The sequence below is a fragment of the Dipteris shenzhenensis genome, chromosome 31 (assembly GCF_047967505.1).
Source record: "Dipteris shenzhenensis isolate YYH24624 ecotype China chromosome 31, Dip_SZ_1.0, whole genome shotgun sequence".
Taxonomy (NCBI): Eukaryota; Viridiplantae; Streptophyta; class Polypodiopsida; order Gleicheniales; family Dipteridaceae; genus Dipteris; species Dipteris shenzhenensis.
Genome location: NC_141626.1, coordinates 13,640,628 through 13,659,974, shown reverse-complemented (window position 1 = coordinate 13,659,974; position 19,347 = coordinate 13,640,628). Strand labels below are relative to the sequence as shown.

The 19,347-nt window shown below is 43.5% G+C and overlaps 1 pseudogene; it reads right to left on the bottom strand.

The window, feature by feature from the left end:
* Positions 1 to 16,502: 16,502 nt before the first annotated feature.
* Positions 16,503 to 18,725, bottom strand: LOC147881061 (putative galacturonosyltransferase-like 3 pseudogene; annotated as a pseudogene).
* Positions 18,726 to 19,347: the final 622 nt, after the last annotated feature.

The window sequence follows — 19,347 nt, the reverse complement described above, 5'->3', positions numbered from 1 at the left end:
ATGTAGAGGGTTTAGACCAATATATTAATTTCTTGGTTAAGGTTAGTTCTCAGCTAAGTAAGATCCCAAAGTAAAATTATGCTATTCTATTGGCTAGAAAGTATTCAAAGCCTCATTCATTACCAAACTAAATTTGAGATACCCCTAGGATTAACTATCATTTGGATTTGATTTCATATTTCTACCTTTAGAATTAAATGTGGTCTACCATCTGAAAATTGGTCTTGGTTTCCCTCTAGAATATGTTTTGTTCTACCATTATGGAAGTTGTGGAGAATGGAAATCCACTTGTGCCTATGTGAGTTGGTGGATAATGGCACTAGTGGCACTCCTCCTATTGTAAGGGGAGAGTGGTAGTGGTGCCATTCTCCTCATGGTATGGGCAAGTGAGGAATTATGGTAGTACCAAGTGTTCTTCCTCAAGGGACAATGGCACTGCGATGGGGAGAATGGCTTCAATACCATTCTTCTTAGCATAGAAGTGCTGCCACACTCCCTTGTCGAAGGGAAATTTGGAGGAACACCGGTGCTTGGGAAAAATGAATCTTGAGTTGATGATAAGCCTGATTACACTCCTGTATCCATACAAAAGCCTTTGGTTCCACATGTGCCAGCACATTTAATGAAATGGACAAGTGAGCCAGGAACCGCAAGTGCCAGCCATGCTACCTGATCTGACCCAAAAATTGTAGACATTCCTTTGGGCTTGAAGGTGTGGGAGCTTGCATAATCACTTCTACTTGATTCATATCAACCATGATGCCATCTGTCGAAATGATGTGTCCTAGCATAAACCATTGCGAATTGCAGATGCACACTTCATCGAATTTAAACTAGTAAAAGAAACTTTCTTGCATAGTGGACAAAACACAACCATAAGTGTTCTAGATGGTTGGCTCATGCTCTGAGCATGCTAAGGTCATCCAAGAAGATCCTGCATAGCACGTTGGAATGTTGATGGTGCATTTTGCAACAATGACAATCAACACATAAACAACCCATGACGTGATAAATGGCATCTTATCTTAATCCTCCGGTGCCATTTGAATCCATTTGTAGCCAATGTATCCATTCAAGGAATGAATATACATCATGACCTACCACCTCATCCAAGATTGAACCCATGTATAGCAGGGGAAATGAGTCCGGCACCATTGTAGCATTGAGCTTGTAGTGATTGACACAAATTTGGAGCTTCTTCTTTTCTTTGGAACAATTACAATCACTAGGATTCCAAGAAGAAATGTTCAACTTCTGAATGCTTTATGCTCAAGAAAGGCATTGGACTCTCATTACAGTTTTGAAGGTATGTAGCTTTCCACTATGGGTGGCTCATGTGAAATTGTAGATGGCATGATCATAATTCTAAATTTCGAGACTGTAATAGATGGTGACCCAATGTTGAGCATGGATGCCGTGACAACTTCCATTGTGATGGCTAGAACCACATGCAGTACTTCCTTGCATGTGAAAACCCAACCTCTTTAAATGGAAGTGTTACTATTGAGCCACCATACCAAAAGATGCTAACTCTAGCTAGATAACTATGCATCTGAGAACAAAAATAGATACTTGTTTGCATACAATTCTCTTCTTGTAGCAACAAGCATTTTCAAGATGATTCAATTGGGCTTCTTGATGGTAGGGCACACACATGAGGATCTTGACGCAATGTCCAACAAGTTCTCTGAGAGGTTACGAGTGGGACAAATGTTTACTTTCCCTCATTTGATGGATGCATTTAAAAATGCATCGTCCTCACCAATACCATTTCTTCTTACATGGGTTCTAGATTTCAAGGGTTATGTGGAAGGCTAGGTAACATATGCTAGTTGGTAATGCAAAACTATTGTAGTTTCGATTTTGCATGCAAGGTGACATACCAATGATGCAGTACAAAGTGCATCCAAAATCACTAAAGTGGATTCTCATTGAAGGGGGAATTGAACAATGGAAGAATGATAGATAGGGACAACCATTATTGCCAATAGGTTGTCCAGAGATACTCTCACTGTGTTGAACTTGTGAGACACCACTTGCAAGTAATATTAGGGATAAAGGATAACATTAAGTTTTGGCAAAGGTGCAAAAGTGGAAAGAATGCATCATATGAAGCCTATATTAGGCCAGTGATAGATTACTAGAAAAGCCTAATTGATGATCTCAAACAAGAAAACACTCAGAGACTAGAGTGCACATAGATTTTTGGCCAAGAACACAGTCACTTAATGAGGAGGATAATAAAGAAGCTAGCATTAATAAGTTCCAAGGCTATTGCATGCCTCTAAGGCCGAGGGAGGAGTTTAGACCAATGGTAGACGTTAAGCAAGGCGACTTTGTCTTGGTGAGGATGTCAGACCCTATATAACATATATGGCTTGGGGTTGCCGAACCAAGTGTCAAGATGGATGCTACATCTCCTAACTTCAAGAAATTATGAATTCAATATTGGGTGCCATCAATTAAGAGAAAAGGCCTTAGTGATGCAGATGTCTACACTACAAGACACAAGCTGCTTTTTGACATTGATACCAACACTAACAATGAAGAAATTTTTTTTTAAACAAGTGGAAAGTGTTGAAATGTCCATCAGTGTGGATGTCGCAAAGAAACCGTTGGTGCAGGAATTGGTGTCACTGTCGATAAAATATGCTCGATAGTGTCAGTATATATCGAAGTTTTTACAGAAGCTAAAAAATCATTATGTGGGGCAGGATGGGGCTTGTTTCAGTCCCATCCTACCCCACATCATTTTTTTCCCATTAAAATCATGATTAAATGTTGCAAATGCAGAGGTGTACATTACAATTTTGCAAAGAAAGTCTACAAAGTAATGGAAATATGCTACAAAATGGCAAATCCACCAAAGTAATGCATTAATGTGCTACAAAATGGCAAAAGTGTTGAACTCCAAAATGGCAAATCCACAGAGGCAATCTACTACAAAAGGGCAGAAGTGCCAAAATAGTGAACCACTAAATGTCCTATCCTACTATTGCTCCTCCTCGCCCTCCTCATCCTCCTTGACCTCCTCGCCCTCAGTCTCTTTGTGTGCACCCTCCTCATCCTCCTCACCCTTGGTCTTTCTACATGTGCTCGATTGCTCGCCATCCTCTTTTGCATACCTAGCCACTTCTTCCATAGATCATATCTCTCTATCCAAATCTCTGAATGGATCGAACATGCCTTCCTAAGAATGAAACAAGTTAGAAAAACTAAGAGCATTCATTCTTGTAAGACAATGGTGATAGTCAAATGAGAACAAAGAGGAATAGGGTATACTCACATGATGCACCAATCAAATCCCCTATCACCCTATGCATCGCTTTATCCTCCTCAGATTTTGTACATTTGATTCTTTGCTTTTCCCTTTTCCGCTTCATCCTCCCTCAATCTTTAAAGTCTCCCCTCCTCTCTTCTTTGTCTTATACCACACCCCTATTGTATCCCTTGTCACACCACTCCCTTCTCGTTGTTCCCCTCCTTCTAGTCCTTCCACTCTACTACTCCTTGTCGCTTCCTTCTCACCACTCCCTTCTCGTCACTCTCTCTCTCTTTGCTACTCCCCATGGCCCCTAACAAAAAAGCTATGATAGCATACTTGGAGGAGCTATACAATCAATATGATAGCATACTTGGAGCAGTTATACAGTCAATATTATGATATAAAAGATGGGGAGGTAGATGTACCATCGCTCCTTGGGGTGCACCTATGTCCAAATGTGCGTGCCGAGGGCAAGGATCATTCCAACAAGGACAAGACTGATCAAAAGATCCTAGAGGATTCTATTGAAGAGATGCTGAGCTTGATCCAAGAAGAAGGCCACATGCCCAAGGAAGCTCCTTGGGCTAAGGAGCAAAAGAAAAAAGAGATGAAGGATAAGAAGAAGAAGAGATATGACAAAGGAGAGGGTAGCATTTCATTGAAGAAACGATGATGAAGAAAGTAATTACAATTTTACGATTTATAAAGTACTCCAATTTAGAGAATGTAATATAGTTTCTAGTATATGAGAGGGAGTCCTCTCTTGGATATTTGTTGTACCCTTGGATATTTGTTATGCTCTATGCATGATGAGATTATGTTGTATCCCTCTCTTTGCTATTTGTTATTTGTTGTTTGGAAAGAGAGGGGAGAAACAAGAGGAAAAGATAGGGGAGAAAGAGGGGGGAAAAGAGAAGAGAGGGGAGAAGAGAGGAAATAAGAGAAGAGAGGAGAAGAGAGGGGAGAAGAGAGGAAAGAATAGAGGGGAAGGAGAGGAGTGAAAATAAGAGAAGAGAGGAGAGGGGAGAAAGAGGATGTGAAAATAAGAGAAATGGGAAAGAGAGGAGTGAAGGAAAAGAGAGGGGAGAAGGGAGGAGGGAAAAGAGAAAAAAGAGGGAGGGAAAAGAGAGAAAATAGAGGAAATAAGTGAGAACGAGAGGGGGGAGAAAGAGGATGTGAAAATAAGAGAAAGAGGAAAGAGAGGAGTGAAGGAAAAGAGAGGATGGTAGAGGAAAAGAGAGGGGAGAAAGAGGGAAAAAAAGAGAATAGAGGAGTGAAAGAAAAGAGAGGATGGAAGAGGCCCAGCCACATGCCTTCTCAGCTCCTAGCTCCACATCTGCTGATAGAGGCCTGGCAGGTCCCTCTCCTTCTTCCTCCACGAGTGCAGGTCTTCTTCGCACTCCTCGGCCAGACTTGCTTCTGAGGAACTCTTTTTCAACACTAGCTGATTCGGCGACTTTCTTGGATGATGATGAGTTTGTGCCCTCCACCTTAGGGATCCCGGTCATCTAGATTCCTTTTGACAGGGCCTCCCCCTTAGCAGGTGTAGGGATCCTTTCACCTGTTGAGTTTCCGAGTGAAGGAAAAGAGAGGGGAGGAAGAGGGGAAAGAAGAGAAGAGAAGCGAGAAGAGAGCAGAAGAGAGAGGAGAAGAGAGGAAATAAGAGAGGGGAGAAGAGAGGAAAAGAGGGAAGAAAAGAGGGGAAAAGAGAGGATGGAAGAGGAAAAGAGAGGGGGAAAAGAGGGAGGGAAAAGGGAGAAAAGATAGAAAAGAGAGGAAATAAGAGAGAAAGAGAGAGGGGAGAAAGAGGATATGAAAATAAGAAAAAGGGGAAACATAGAAGCGAAGGAAAAGAGAGGATGGAAGAGGAAAAGAGAGGGGAACAAACAAAAGAGAGGAAATAAGAGAAGAGAGGAGAAAAGAGGGGAGAAGGGAGGAATAGAGAGAAGAAAAGAGAGGGGAAAAGAGGGAGGGAAAATAGAGAAAAGAGAGGAAATAAGAGAGGGAAAAGAGGGGGGAGAAAGAGGATGCGAAAATAAGAGAAAGGGGAAAGAGAGGAGTGAAGGAAAAGATAGGATGGAAGAGGAAAAGAGAGGGGAGAAGAGAGGAGAAGAGAGGAGAAGAGTTCCTACACCCACCACTACTTCACAAAAAGAAAAATAGGAAAGACAAGAAGCACATTCTTACCTGGAAATGATGTGTCCAAGCATCAAATGATCCCGCTGGGAAGAAGAGGTGTTTCATGTTTATTGCCCTATAAAAGAGAGAAAACATACCATTTTAAGAAAAATAATTATTGAAAAGAGGAGTTGGAGAAGCAACATTCCAAAGGGTGAGGATTGAGGAGAAAAATTGAAGCCAACAAAACAAGGAAAAAGCATGAAAACAATAGGTAGAGATTTCATACTCTTCTCTTTCATTAGGGAATATGGGAATTTTTAAATAATTTGGGACTTCCCAATACGGTTAAGATTTGGCCACATGGTCATATTTGAACCCATTACTTGAACGTGGAGTCCATTCTAAACACCATATTAGGGAATCCTCCCAAGTCACACTTTCAAATTAGGATTCAAGTTTTGGCCATATGGTCAAATCTTAACCCTTTACTTGAAAGTGGGACTTGGGAGATTCCCAAATTCTCCAATATAGTGTTAAAGGAAAGGAGGAGGGAAACTTTTGAGAAAGCAAGAGAAAGTGAAAGTAAAGGAAGGGAAACAAGAGGAGAGGTAGAAAGAAAGACAAAGAAACCAAACAAACTTGAAATAGAAGGGGAAGAGAGGAATTCTTACCTTGAGATGGAGAGGAGGCTGCAATAAGTCTTGTAGGTGCTGAGGGACAATGTAAGAGATGATGGAGAGGTGGGAGGGGGGGGAGTGAGGAGGCAAGGGTTGCGGGCGATCACGAGCTGAAAGTGAAAGCGAGGGAGGAGAATGCATGAAAAAATGAATGGCATCGTAGGATGAACAACGCAGGTCTTTGGTTCCTAGAATTTGTCAGTATGACTGTGGGTATATAAAAGCGGAGTGGCGGTATGGATGTTGGTATGGTTGTCAGTATATATCGACACCCATACTAACAAAATAGTGGTTTTCTAGGGGTTTAGGGTTTAGGGATTTTGGGGGGGCTTGGGATATTTTGGGGGGTGAGTGGGTGTTTGAAGGGATTTAGGGGGGACCCGGGTTGTTTGATGAAAGAGAGGGGATTAGGGGGTTTGAGGGAATTGGGGGATGTGGGGGATTTGGGAGTTTGGGTGTTTGACTTGTCTTGGGGGGATGGTTGGGGATGTGTGCAGGTGGAGAGGATGAGTAGTGACAACTCATCACATAGGGGGCCACCTCCTAGGTGTTTGGAGTGGCTTCATGAGAGATTGCCTTGTCCTTGCACACATTGCAGGTGAGGGATTTGTCATCAGTGTAATATTGTCATGTGCCACTTGCAAATGTATGAAGAGGCACCACCAGAAGAGGATATTGGCCAACATGCTAGTGCATCATCGGTAAACCAATGATATTTGAATGATTCATGGATATTTATACTGCTTGTCCTTGTTGCACACACTAACCTTGTGTCATTATATTATACATGATGAGGAGAGCAGTGAGGGAGCACGTGCACCACCACCACAGCTCAATCAAGATGATCTTGAGGATGTTCCTCTAGAGGAGGACGAGGGTATGGCAAACATGATGGATTATTTTTTTGGAGGCATCATGGGAGATAGGGGTGAGATGTCTGAGCATGAGACCATGATGCAAGATTTGGCATCAACACTGTTGTATGGTGGTGCGAGGATGTCAAAACTATGAGCTTGCCTCTTGATCTTGAATTTGCAAGCAAAGTATGGATGGTCAGACACAAGTGTCTTAGCCTTGATGAACTTTGCAGCCTTGATCATAGTATCTCATTCCCGATGCGAGATCCACCACCAAATTCTTATATGAGCAAGTCATCACGCAGTTCGGATGTCCATTGAGTTAGTCAATGATCGAGGAACTTTCTTCCTCAACGAAACGATAGCAATCCTGACTAGTGAGTTTATGATCATACATAGGAAGTCAACGCCATACTATCCTAGAGCAAATGGCTTGGCCGAGAGCTCCAATAAAATGTGCTGTAAGATCATCACCTCCACAGTAGAGGCCAGTCATTCTAACTGGGAGCATAAGCTCATAGCAGGGTTATGGGCCTACAAGACCTCCTACAAAGTGGCCATGCAATCGTTGGTGGGAGAGCGTGAGCTGAGCGGCTGAGCTCCCCCTCCATCCGCGGCGTCCTGACTGCCCTGCTACTTGTTACTCCTCCACCCCACCCCCTTTCCACCTTGCCGCCTCTCCTCCTCGTCACCCTTTCTCCTCGTGGCTCCTCCACCCTTCCTTCTCCCCGCCATCTCGTTGCTCCTCCGCCCCTCACTGCTCCTTCCGCCCCTTGTTGCTCCTCCGCCCCGCTCCATCCCTCCTCCTCGCCATTTTGCCCTCTACCTTCTATCCCTTCTGCCTCCCCTGCCATTTTGCCTCCCCCTTCATCCTTCCACTCTGGCTCTCCTGGCCTCTTCTTTGCCCATCTTCTTCCTCCCCCCGCACCTCCACCCCTTCACTCCCTCCTTCTCTCCTTCTACTCTCCTTCTTCTCTCCTTCCCCTTTTCCCTTCTACCTTTCCTTCTACCCTCTCCATCTCCCTCCTCTGCCTCTTCGCCTCGCCTCCCCCTCGGACGTCCTTCTTCCTCTCCACCCCCCTTTTTTTCTCTTCTTCCTCCCTACAGCAAGAGCATTTGTGCTTGTTAAGGTGAAAGAAACTCTTGGTGGTGACCTTTGGTCTGACCAAAGGGGCTCTATGGCAACACCCTCGACTCCCACAGCCATTGAGGTTCTTCTTTCCCAAACTGGTAAGCAACAAGTATAGCAAGCAGTTCAATCCCTCTAGGACAAGGTGCTTGTGGGGGCAGAATTGTGGGTCTCATGCCTACATGGAGACAGGTGCGAGAGGAGATCCAGGTGAGCTTGGCATTAGAGGGAGACCACATCCAAGAGATCACCATCTATGGAAAAGGTGTTTTTCTCATCCAGTTGAGCTCCCCCAACACTACCTCGACACTTGTGGAGCAAAGCCCCATCCTCCTTGGCCCACATCATCTTTACCTCTTTCCTTGGTATCGGGTGGGTTCACAGTGGAGGACATGGATATGACACACCTGTGAAGATACTGGGAGAGAAGGAAGGAGTCTCACTTGCGGCTTTCTCACATACACAATGGGAGAATACACACAAAGGTGGAGGCTGAAAATAGTTTTCCTCTTCTTAGTTGTAACAGCCAAAAGAACTCTAGTACAAAGAAATAGAAGAACCCTATATGTGGGTCTCAAACCAAACTTAGCTAACTAAGGTGGCATACTAACTGAGCCACGAACTAGAGTACATAAGTATAGTTGTTATCCAGCTATTATTCATGGGCAGTGTACCAACCGCATCTGCAACTAACAAGTCGGTGACAAATGTACAACGGTCATCCTGGCATATCACGAGTGGAGCTCGATATCTCAACACTCCCCCTAAAGCTCAATCCCAATTCCTGCACACCAAGCAGGTCTCTGAACTTGCGCAGCTTCTCTGCACCCAATGCCTTCGTGAATATGTTAGCTACCTGATCCTCTGTGCTGACATAAACTAGATCAATAAGACCTAGTAAAACCTTCTCCCGCACATAGTGATAATGCACCTCAATGTGCTTTGTTCTAGCATGATAGACTAGGTTATTTGCCAAGTGTATACTGCTCATGTTGTTACAATAAATGACAACCGACCCATCTGTAGACTGATGCATATCATAAAGTAGCTTATGCAACCAAGCTACCTCACATGCAGCCATTGCTACACCCCTATACTCAGCCTCTGTGCTCGACAAGGTAGCTGTAGGCTGTATCTTGCTGCTCCAAGTGACTGCAGCACTCCCAAAAGAGAACACATATCCACTGGTAGATCGTCTATCAGAAATACTACCAACCCAATCAGCATCAGTGTATCCATGCAACTGTATTTGAACCTGAGCCTCATAAAATAGTCCATACTGTAATGTGGACTTCACATACCTGAGTATGCGTCTAGCCGCATCCAAATGTGGTTTCCTTGGAGCCTGCATAAACTGACTTACCAATCCAACAGCATAGCTCAAATCTGGCCTAGTAATAGTCATATAAATCAAACTTCCTACTATGCGCCTGTACATAGTAGGGTCTTCCAGAAGCTCACCTTCATCTACGCTCAGCTTCACATTATGCTCCAAAGGAATTGAAATAGGCTTACAACCTGTCATCCCATATTTGGACAGCATGTCCAATCCATACTGCCTCTACAAGAGCCGTATCCCACTTGGTGATCTAATCACCTCAATGCCCAAGAAATAACACAGCTCTCCAAAATTCTTCATCTCAAACTTCTGCTTTAATAGCATTTTCACATGAAGGATATCTTCATCACTATCACCTGTGATGATCAAATCATCAACATAAATGACCAGCAGCATAATACCTTTCTCTGTTTTTCTCACATAGAGTGAGAAATCTGCCTTGGAAATCTGAAAGCCAATAGTGACAAGATACTGTCCTATCTTGTCAGACCATGCTCTAGGTGCTTGCTTCAAGCCATACAAGGCTTTCTTCAACTTGCAAACAAACTCAGGATGAACAGCATGAACATAACCTGGTGGCTACTGCATAAAGACCTCTTCTTACAAATCACCATGCAAGAAGGTATTCTTTACATCCATCTGATGTAAAGACCATCCTTTTGATGCAACCATAGCAATGACTGCTCTTACGGTTGCCATCCTTGCAACCGGACTGAATATTTCCTTATAATCAATCCCATATGTTTGTGCATACCTGGCTTGTGTATTTGTGCTGTACATTTTTGCCAAAGTATCCCATGCCTCCTTTGGCGTACTTGCATCCTGAATATGCACAATCATAGAATCCGAAATATTGATAGACAGCCAGTACATAACTTTTCTAGCTCTCTCATGCAATCCTTTAAATGCCTGCATTTCCTATTCATTGGGAACATTAGGAAGAACTGGTTCTTCTTCATTTCCTGTAATGAACTCCCAATAGCCTTTTCCCATAAGGAAATTCGTCATTCTAAACTTCCATGCTTGGAAGTTGTTCTTGTCAAGCTTTTCAGTGACAATCTATGAAAGAGAATCAAATGCCATTACAGAACACTACAAAATATTCTATCACTGCAAGCTTTTACCTCACACGGGCAAATCTACAAAACTGACGAAAGTGGTATTTGACCACACAGTCACTTCCTAGTGACGATTTTGCATCAACATGCAATAAGGATGATTCTGTAACTCCCAATATCTCTGTGCACAGGCATACGACGCACTTTCTACGGCAACTTTTCACCGACCTGCAGAGCAGTGGTCGCACACCAAAAACAGGGCCTTTTTCTCAGTGCTTGCAGAGAACTTCCACCTCCAGAACGGGCCCCAAAATGGCCTCGAATTAGAAAAATGAAGTCACTGTGGGCTTTGCCCGTTCCCGCAGCATATATTGCCCTCTTGCCACACCGCGAAGGGCGTCTCAATCTGAGACAATGCACTCTTGCACTTTCCGGCTGTGCTACCTGTAGAGATTTGCTCCCAAAATCGAAAAAGGAAAGCAACACTGGTCCTCTTACCAGGACACCACGAACTTGGTTTGCTTTCTTGAGCTCCTTACCACGAACCAGGCTCTGATACCATGTGAAGATAGTGGGAGAGAAGGAAGGAATCTCACTTGCGGCTTTCTCACATACACAATGGGGGAATACACACAAAGGTGGAGGGTGAAAACAGTTTTCCTCTTCTTAGTTATGAAAGCCAAAAGAACTCTAGTACAAAGAAATAGAAGAACTCTATATGTGGGTCTCAAACCAAACTCAGCTAACAAAGGTGGCATACTAACTGAGCCACGAACTAGAGTACATAAGGATAGCTGTCATCCAGTTATTATTTATGGGCAGTGTACCAACCGCATCTACAACTAACAAGTCGGTGACATAAATGTACAACGATCACCCTGGCATATCACGACTGGAGCTCGATATCTGAACAACACCATGTTCCACGTTTTTTGGTTACACTCCGCTTCCCATGGCTCCCCAAGGAATATCGAGCCATCCTCCCTTCCATTGGTCATGCATTTGGCATAGTACTTGAGTCCTCGCCAAAGTTGGCCACCTCAGTTCTAGCAGATGATGGAGTCCCCAGGATCACACTGGTGGTTAAGAGCCTAGAGTCCCTCCCAGAGTTGATCCTTCTCGATACTCTTGAAAGGGGTACACTTCACCAGAGGGTGGAGATTTTTGGATTACCAGGCCAGTGTCTTCGATGCAGACAGATGGGTTACCTTGCCAGAGATTGCACCCGTGGCCTACCCCATGCGCCTCCCCCCCCTCCCCCATAGAGTAGACAGAGTCAGTATGCCCGAGTCCAGCATCCTCTCAGGCACATCCTCTCAGGCAGGAGAAGTAGGATTCTCAGACCCCATCCTCACTCTTTTCTTGGTTTCCCTTGCTCTTTGTTTTTTGAATAATCATGGTGAGGCAACGCCACTTGCTTGGAAGCAATTTCTTGAGCATAGTGATTGTCATTGTGATGTGGATGCTATTGAGAAGCAAGTGATGTTTGTTTAGTTGCTCTTCTAGTTTGCATTGGCCTTCTCGGTTGATGCTCATTCTCATCTTCTTTGCTATGTGTAGTCTCTTGCAGATTGGTTTGCTCTATATATTATAATTCGTGCATGTAATGCAACTTTACTACGTAGAAACTTGTCATTCTTCATGCATAATAAGCTGAAGCTATAGCTTTTGTTGAAAAAGGTACAATAAAATGCACATATTTCATAGAAACCCAAACAACGTGTTATGTTCAACATTTATAAGTCACTATAAACATCCAATCAGAGACTCCAAAAATAAAAAAAGCAAGGGGACCGAAACTTAGTTCACCCACAACAAATCATATAGTCTTGACATTGATTTTCTTTCAACAACTTGTCGTTTGGAGACCGACTAGTCTTGGCATCCAAAAGTGTTACCATTGCCCTTGTTGAGGTGATAAATGACTCGATTCTCGTTTTTCATAGCTTGCTCGTACCGCTCTAGAAGGGAGACTTAACAAATTGGGACACCATGACATCAAGTGTCAAATTTTGGTCCACTCGATCTATAACAGGCATTGCTTATCTATAGGGCTCGCGTCGATAGAAGTACCAAATATGAGTGAATTTGAGTGCAGCATCACTAATGTAAGAGGAAGACATAAAGCAAAGCCGGGGTAGAGTTGTGCACAGCAACTATACATGAGCAAGAATGTTGCAATTTCGAACAATGGACCCATTAAGCATTAGGTGCTTGCTTGTGTTGCTAAAGGAGGAGATTCGGTTGGGAAGGTAAGTCAAGTAATCCATAACTTTCTTCCTAGAGAGTTTGTTGTATTCTCTTCAAAGACTTCTCCTAAGGATGCTAGAAGTTTTCAATCTGAGGCTGTGGAATCGTGGCACCTTGAACTCCTAATTTCTTAGATTTCCAAGTAAGGTTAACCCAATTCTACATAAGGATCTATGCTGATCGAAGTGTACGGAATCACTACTTTCCTCATGGTCTCAGTGCCATAACATGGTTTTTTATAAATTGAAATCTCTATTATCACTAATGTAAGAGGAGGAGAGGGTAAAGCCATAGGTTTCTAGAGCAACTATACACTAGCGAGAATGTTGCAATGGGACAGAGTGCAGCGAAAGAGAAAATGGATCATGGACACATTGACCTACGGGGAGAAATGAAGGGGTAACATCTACGCGCAAGACATACATCCAATGGCCTTTATTACATCTAAAAAATCCAACATATCAAAATTCTTCTATCCTCCTAGCACCAATAACTGAAAACTCTCGTTAATAGAGAAAAAGATTTGTGATGTCCTAAAGGAAATTTTCAGATGCACGTGACATCTTGAATACAAAGCCTTTGCTTTATGAGTGGCCTTGTTATATTTGAACAAAATGTAAGAATTTTCATTATTAAAAGAGTTGGGTATTCAAGGATTCAAGTTCTAGAATTTTATTATAGACCTGTCATTTTTCAAAATCACTTAATATTATGATTAAAAATGAAGAGTTCTTCTTGTTTAGATTATCTCTTGAGAACATTACATATGTGCTATGTCCCTATTCTAAATTATTATTGGAAATGATCTTTAATTGTTGAGTGTCGCATTTGTTATAGGTTCATTCATCTTCCCATATCACAACACATGTATAGCAAGATCAACCTTGAAAGATGTAAAGTCTATATTGTGATTGCTAAAAGAACCCATTTAATATTTGCGATTATATGGGTGTGTATTAATAAGTAGTGCAAAGTGTTTTGGTTGCATGGACAAAGGCTCAAATAGAACCTTAGCACAAGGCTAGTATGGGAAACTTTGATGTCTACCTTTTCCTGATAAAATAAAATGAAGCATATTATCTTATAAGTGCCTGATTTAATGTCAATTTTAAATGTCTTGAGTATAATTTTGAATTAAAGCTACAATTTTATTGTGAGGTTTAAGGTACATCTCATGTTTTTGAAATATGTGACCTCAAAGTGGATAATATAGATAATAATATTCATGGTATCCCTTTAAATGAAGAGGCTTCGTTCAAGCTAAATCTTGTGCATTATGAAGACATATAGAATAAGGGAGGCCAGAGTGTAACTTATATTACTTTGAGTGTTTTCTATTCTTCAAAGTTTAAAGGAACAAAAGGAAAGGCAACATAAATGTTATAATAATAGAAAAGAAGTGCAGAAGTGCGTGGGCACTAATTGGGATGCATAAGTTTAAGGGGCTAGTCTTGTGCACCCCTATCTTTTCTGTAGTATACGGGGTTACGCCTATGGTTTTTAAAAGCATTTTCAAAATGTAAGGGCATCGCATGAATGGCAATAGAGAAAGGATATAATTTTTTCCAAAAACCTGCATACCCAATACCAAAAGCACTCTTGGGCCAATACTACGCCACATTTAGACTAACTTAACTTTTCATAAGAGCTTGACACCTAAGCATATATTCCCTTTTCCATGCCTCTTTATTAGCACTTTCCATGGAGAAAATAGGAGCGATGCTAACATTTTAAAGGCACCCACCTCTTTACTAGCCCCTTTACCCTAGATACCTCAGCACCTCCTAGTCATATGGTTTAATTTAGGTGGGCATATCCTTTCAATTAAAAACACTTATTTGAAGAATAATAATTTACAAGTGAATCCAACTTTCCATTCTAGCAATCCGTCAAGGGTTCTTGAACGTGGTGTTGTGTCCACTTTAGACTAATATTCGGAGGTACAGAACGTGTGCAAATATAGTTAGAGATTGTGGGAAAACCTCCAAATTTAAGAAATTCTAATCTCCAATTTAATGGTTTTTTTTAATTTCCAAAAAAATATTTGCCAACACTCATGTGAACACTATCTCTAATTTTATGGTTTTTGAATTTTCCCAAAACATATTTTCCAAAAAAATATTTTCAGCGAACACCCAGGATAGATCATTTAACACCGTACTTCTTTGTCCTTTCACGCCATGGTTTTCGCCACAGGGTTTTAGTAAAAAGGAACTCGAACGATCGGTCTGACTTTTCGTGGTATACTGCGCCGTTACGGTGCTCCCCTTGGGCGTCACTGCCATGTTGAGAAGCTACGGCAGGGACCGATGTGCAGTTAGAAAGCTTACGTTGCACGCTTTGAACTGTGGTCGTGGGGGCCATTGCTTCCTGAAGAACCGAGGGGCGATTACAGGAGGCCGAAAATATCCAGCACTAGAGAGGTAGAGCCCTTCGGAAGGAAAAGGAAGGCCAATGATTGAGGGAAAGAAGAGAGAACGAAAGTGATCATATTGTGAGTGAGATCAGTGGGTGCGCGTGAGAGTGAGGGAAAGCGAGAGAAAGAGTAATATTGCAGCTCCCCTTGTTTAACGAAAGCGGGCCTGGCTGATGATGTAAGGCAACAGGCTCTCTGAGCCTCCATGAATTCGAGCAAGCCTTGTGGGTTAGCATAAAAGGGTGGGAGAAGGGGAATAGACGACAGGGATCACCACAGCAGGACGCGATGAAAGATTCGAAGTTACACGAGTTTCGCACGTCAGCAAACATAGAAGGATCTGTCCAAATTTATCGAAAATCTCACATAGACTTTGCGTTTGCTTCTGCATTCCACTCGAGCGAATAAATGGAGACAGCTTGCAGCAGCCAGGTCCACGGACGGAGGCATGGGCTGGGTCTGTGGACAGTGTAGAGAGACCAAACTACGTGTTTCTTGCTTAATAGGAGGGGCTGTTTGCCGATTGGACTGACTGATGAGTGGCTTCCTCGCTTCGTTTGATTCTGACTGGCATGACGCGAATTATAGTGGGCTCCTGGATGCCCTCCACGACTTTGTAGGCATGACAACGAAGTATCAGAATTCGCTGCTACGAATAAGATTAAAACGAAAGCTCAGCGCGAACTAGAATTTGGATCGTGATGGATCGATATGCACACGAGCTATAATTAAACAAAAATCGATTGGGATCGATTGGATTTACCCGACTCAAGCGCGGATTTTCCTCTCTCCTTGACGCGTATCAAAGCACCGTTGCTATTGTTCTATGGATCACCGTCACTAAAGCACAGGGTGTGTTAGCCTTTCCAACGGAATTAACATGCAGCAATGGAAGATGTTCTTCAAATCTCACTCAATCTTACAGTGACAGCACCATTCATAGCGAGAAAGCTGCAGCAGTGCAACCCACGGGCCACAAGATGGTTCCACACAATGGTTCTTCCAACTTCATCAAATTCTCTCCTAATCTCACTGCGCCGTTAGTTAGCGCTTTCTTAAACTTGGGCATCTGATTGACTTGGAAACATCAATTCGCGACTGCGACAGACAAGGTCAGATACCGCACTCATTTCTAAGGTAGCCACCGACATTTTCAGCTGTCGTCACTTTCCAATTGACAAATACGCAAAGCTAGTCTCTACTACGACTTGTTATACTTTCGTCCCATAATACCATCCCAAGGCCATCCTATGGAAACAGAGGTGTTCCCGTCGTGAACTTTGTACATGCCTGATTTTATTACCAGAATAAATCCTGCAGATGAAGACTGCCCATACAATGCTGGCTTACCATGTAAGCTCTTATTATAGCTGAATAAATAATCTTCTACTTAATTCAACCCGAGTCCCACTTGCAAAATCGAACACAAGATCAGAACCGGTTTCTTCGATCGCCGCAGGACTTCCTAAAACTGACCTCCTCCGTGTCTGCTTCACTTGAACAGTACTCGCTGAGGGGTGATTGCGTCGATAGGCTGCAATCGAGAAATATACCGAAAGCGATAGTACAGCAAAAGATAGACTTGTTTTAGAACTAATTAGTGCCACTTCCACAAATGCGACGATGGCTGCGATGTTTTCCGCGGTGATGCAAAATCGGACTGCCAGTAAGTGCTGGTAAATGAGCATTTCACCTGAGCTTCCGCCTGTTCGTCTCCTTCCTCGCATCATGGAACGCAAGCCATTGCGATGTGTGCATTCCACCAAGAACTGGAACTCAACCCGCAATGTCACATGCCGAGAATTGAATTGTCATTGGGAAGCAGAGATGCTTATTTGTACATGAGGTACTGAGGCAGAAGATCATAAGGCGCCCATAAACTGTCTAGCGAACAAGGTTTGTTGGCATCTAGACGAACCCATGGCTTCCCCTTCCCGCTCCAATGCAGGAGGCTAACCGGGCCAGGATGTAAAGTTCTACAAAGACCCTCAAGGTTATCACCACCGAGTCCATGTTGATTCCATCTATGCTCAATAGGTTGCACATCCCCAGCAAAGACCAGCAGGAACGGTGGGAGTGATCCTAGCTCGTAGATCCGAAGCTCCTTTTGAACCTCCATCCACTCTTCGATAGCTTTGGTGTAGCCCCAAAATCTCCACATCTCCAGATCCATGACCATCACACCAGTGTTGAAGTAGCACGGATTTCTGCCTTCGAAGACTCCCGCGAGGGTCAGGTCGGACCAGAAGATATCAGTAAAATATTTCGTGAAATTGGCGTAGCAATATTCGGGTGCTCCCAAGGGATGATGGTCCAGATTCGTTCCCCATAGCTTAACAATGTCGTCCACCACGACTAGATCAGAGTCGAGATAGATCACTCTCTTAAGACACTGGGGTAAGATGTCAGCTATGTAAGTACGAGCGTAGTTCAGAGGCTGCTCCAAGGCCTCCCTAATTGATGCAGAAATCTTATTCTTGACCAGATCTTCATCAAAATGGTACACTTTGAACTTCAAGTAGGGGAAGGTATAGCGTATAACTTCAGCTAGCTCCTCCTTCAATCCCGCAGCAAGAAAATGGAATATCACATTTTCGGGGCAAGCCGCATGCTGTACAATGGATAGAATAGCAGCCACAGAACCTCGAATGTAGGTAACATCAAGTGTCATTGCTATGTGCACTGATAGAGCATCGCACAGCTCTTCTGAGTCGTTGGCCGCGTGCATATCAGAAGGAACGCATTCTCGGCCATTGCGGAAGGCAGGTGCTTCTCTGAAACGCGGTAAATCCAGACCCCTTAAAGCAGGCGTAAGGGCAGGCAATCGAGGGGTGTCTTCAAGAGACAACTCGGACTCTAAATCAAGAAGGATGAACCTACCACACTGAGCCGGGAAAACGAGAAACAGAAATGCACAAAGACCCGAGAGGATGAGAGTATAGAAAGCTGAACAATGCACATTCATGATGTGTCTGTATCTCAGATCAGAGAGATCAACCCCTCTACGAATACTGAGGGCATCAGAGAGGGTCGCCACTGCGTATGAGCAGGACACTCATCTGCAGCCCGAGAAATTCTCTGCATGGACGAGGTGGGCATTGTACGTCTCTCGACACAAAGGTGAGGACTGGACGGTCTGGGAGAGCAAAGGCAAAGAGCTGATCAGACTGCGAGAGAGCAGAGGGCTAAGAGAAACCTGCAGCAGGCCCTCGAAGCTGGCAAAACAATAAGACCCAGATGGAAGATCAAAAGAAATCCGATTTAAGGAAGCAGGGGACAGAGGAAAGCTTGATTGGGGGGTTGTGCTGCATGCATCAGGGAAGTAAATTCAGAAGCAGAAAGATCTGGAAATTGGAAGGTTTGGACAGAGAGTCAAGGAAAGAGGGGCCCTGGGGGCAGGCAAGGCTAAATGCTGCGGAAGATTATTACTACTTTGATGATGAGAGATGTAAAGCGGATAGAGGATGGGAGGTATACGTATGACGGAAAGGACGAAACGGAGGAGGATGAGAAAGACAAGAGAAACAGACAGTGAGACAGACTCCAGAGAGGAAGACCTTAATTAGATGGATTCTTGAAGTGAAGACGGAGGGGAGGGATACAGAGACATTGATGGGGGGCGCTAGCAATGCTGCTATTGCCAAAGAGGAGAAGCAAGGAATAGGCAATTGGGCTAATATAGTGCAAGAGCAACAACGAATAAGCAATTGCGCTAACAATTGGGCTAATATAGTGCAAGATGAAGAGCAACAACGAATAAGCAATTGGGCTAATATAGTGCAAGATGAAGAGCAACAGGGGCAAAGAGAAGCAACAAGGGAACAGCAATTGGGCAAATATAGTGCAAGATAATTCCTTTCAGTTTCTATCACGTCACAAAAGGAAGTATCAAAAAAAGAACCCAATGCTTGCTTCCAAGTTTTATGACGGAGGAAAGCAAAAAGCATTGGCCATAGACGGGAGGGGGTCAAGGAAGGTATTGCTGAAGTTGGGCATGGTGCAAAAGGAGGCCTTTTTAAAGGCTTGGAAGGAGTATTTATGACGTTAATATAAAGGGTTGCAAAACAGCCGTTTTTTTTAGTGCTGGTAAAACCGCTTGAGGTGCTAAACAGCCGTTTAGTGGTTTAGTGGTTTTGCCCTAATCCTGCTCGCAAATCCTTTTCGTAAAACCACCGTGCGACTCTTTGAATAGCCGTGGGCGGGCCGCCTTGGCGGCCCCCACCGGAGAGTACACA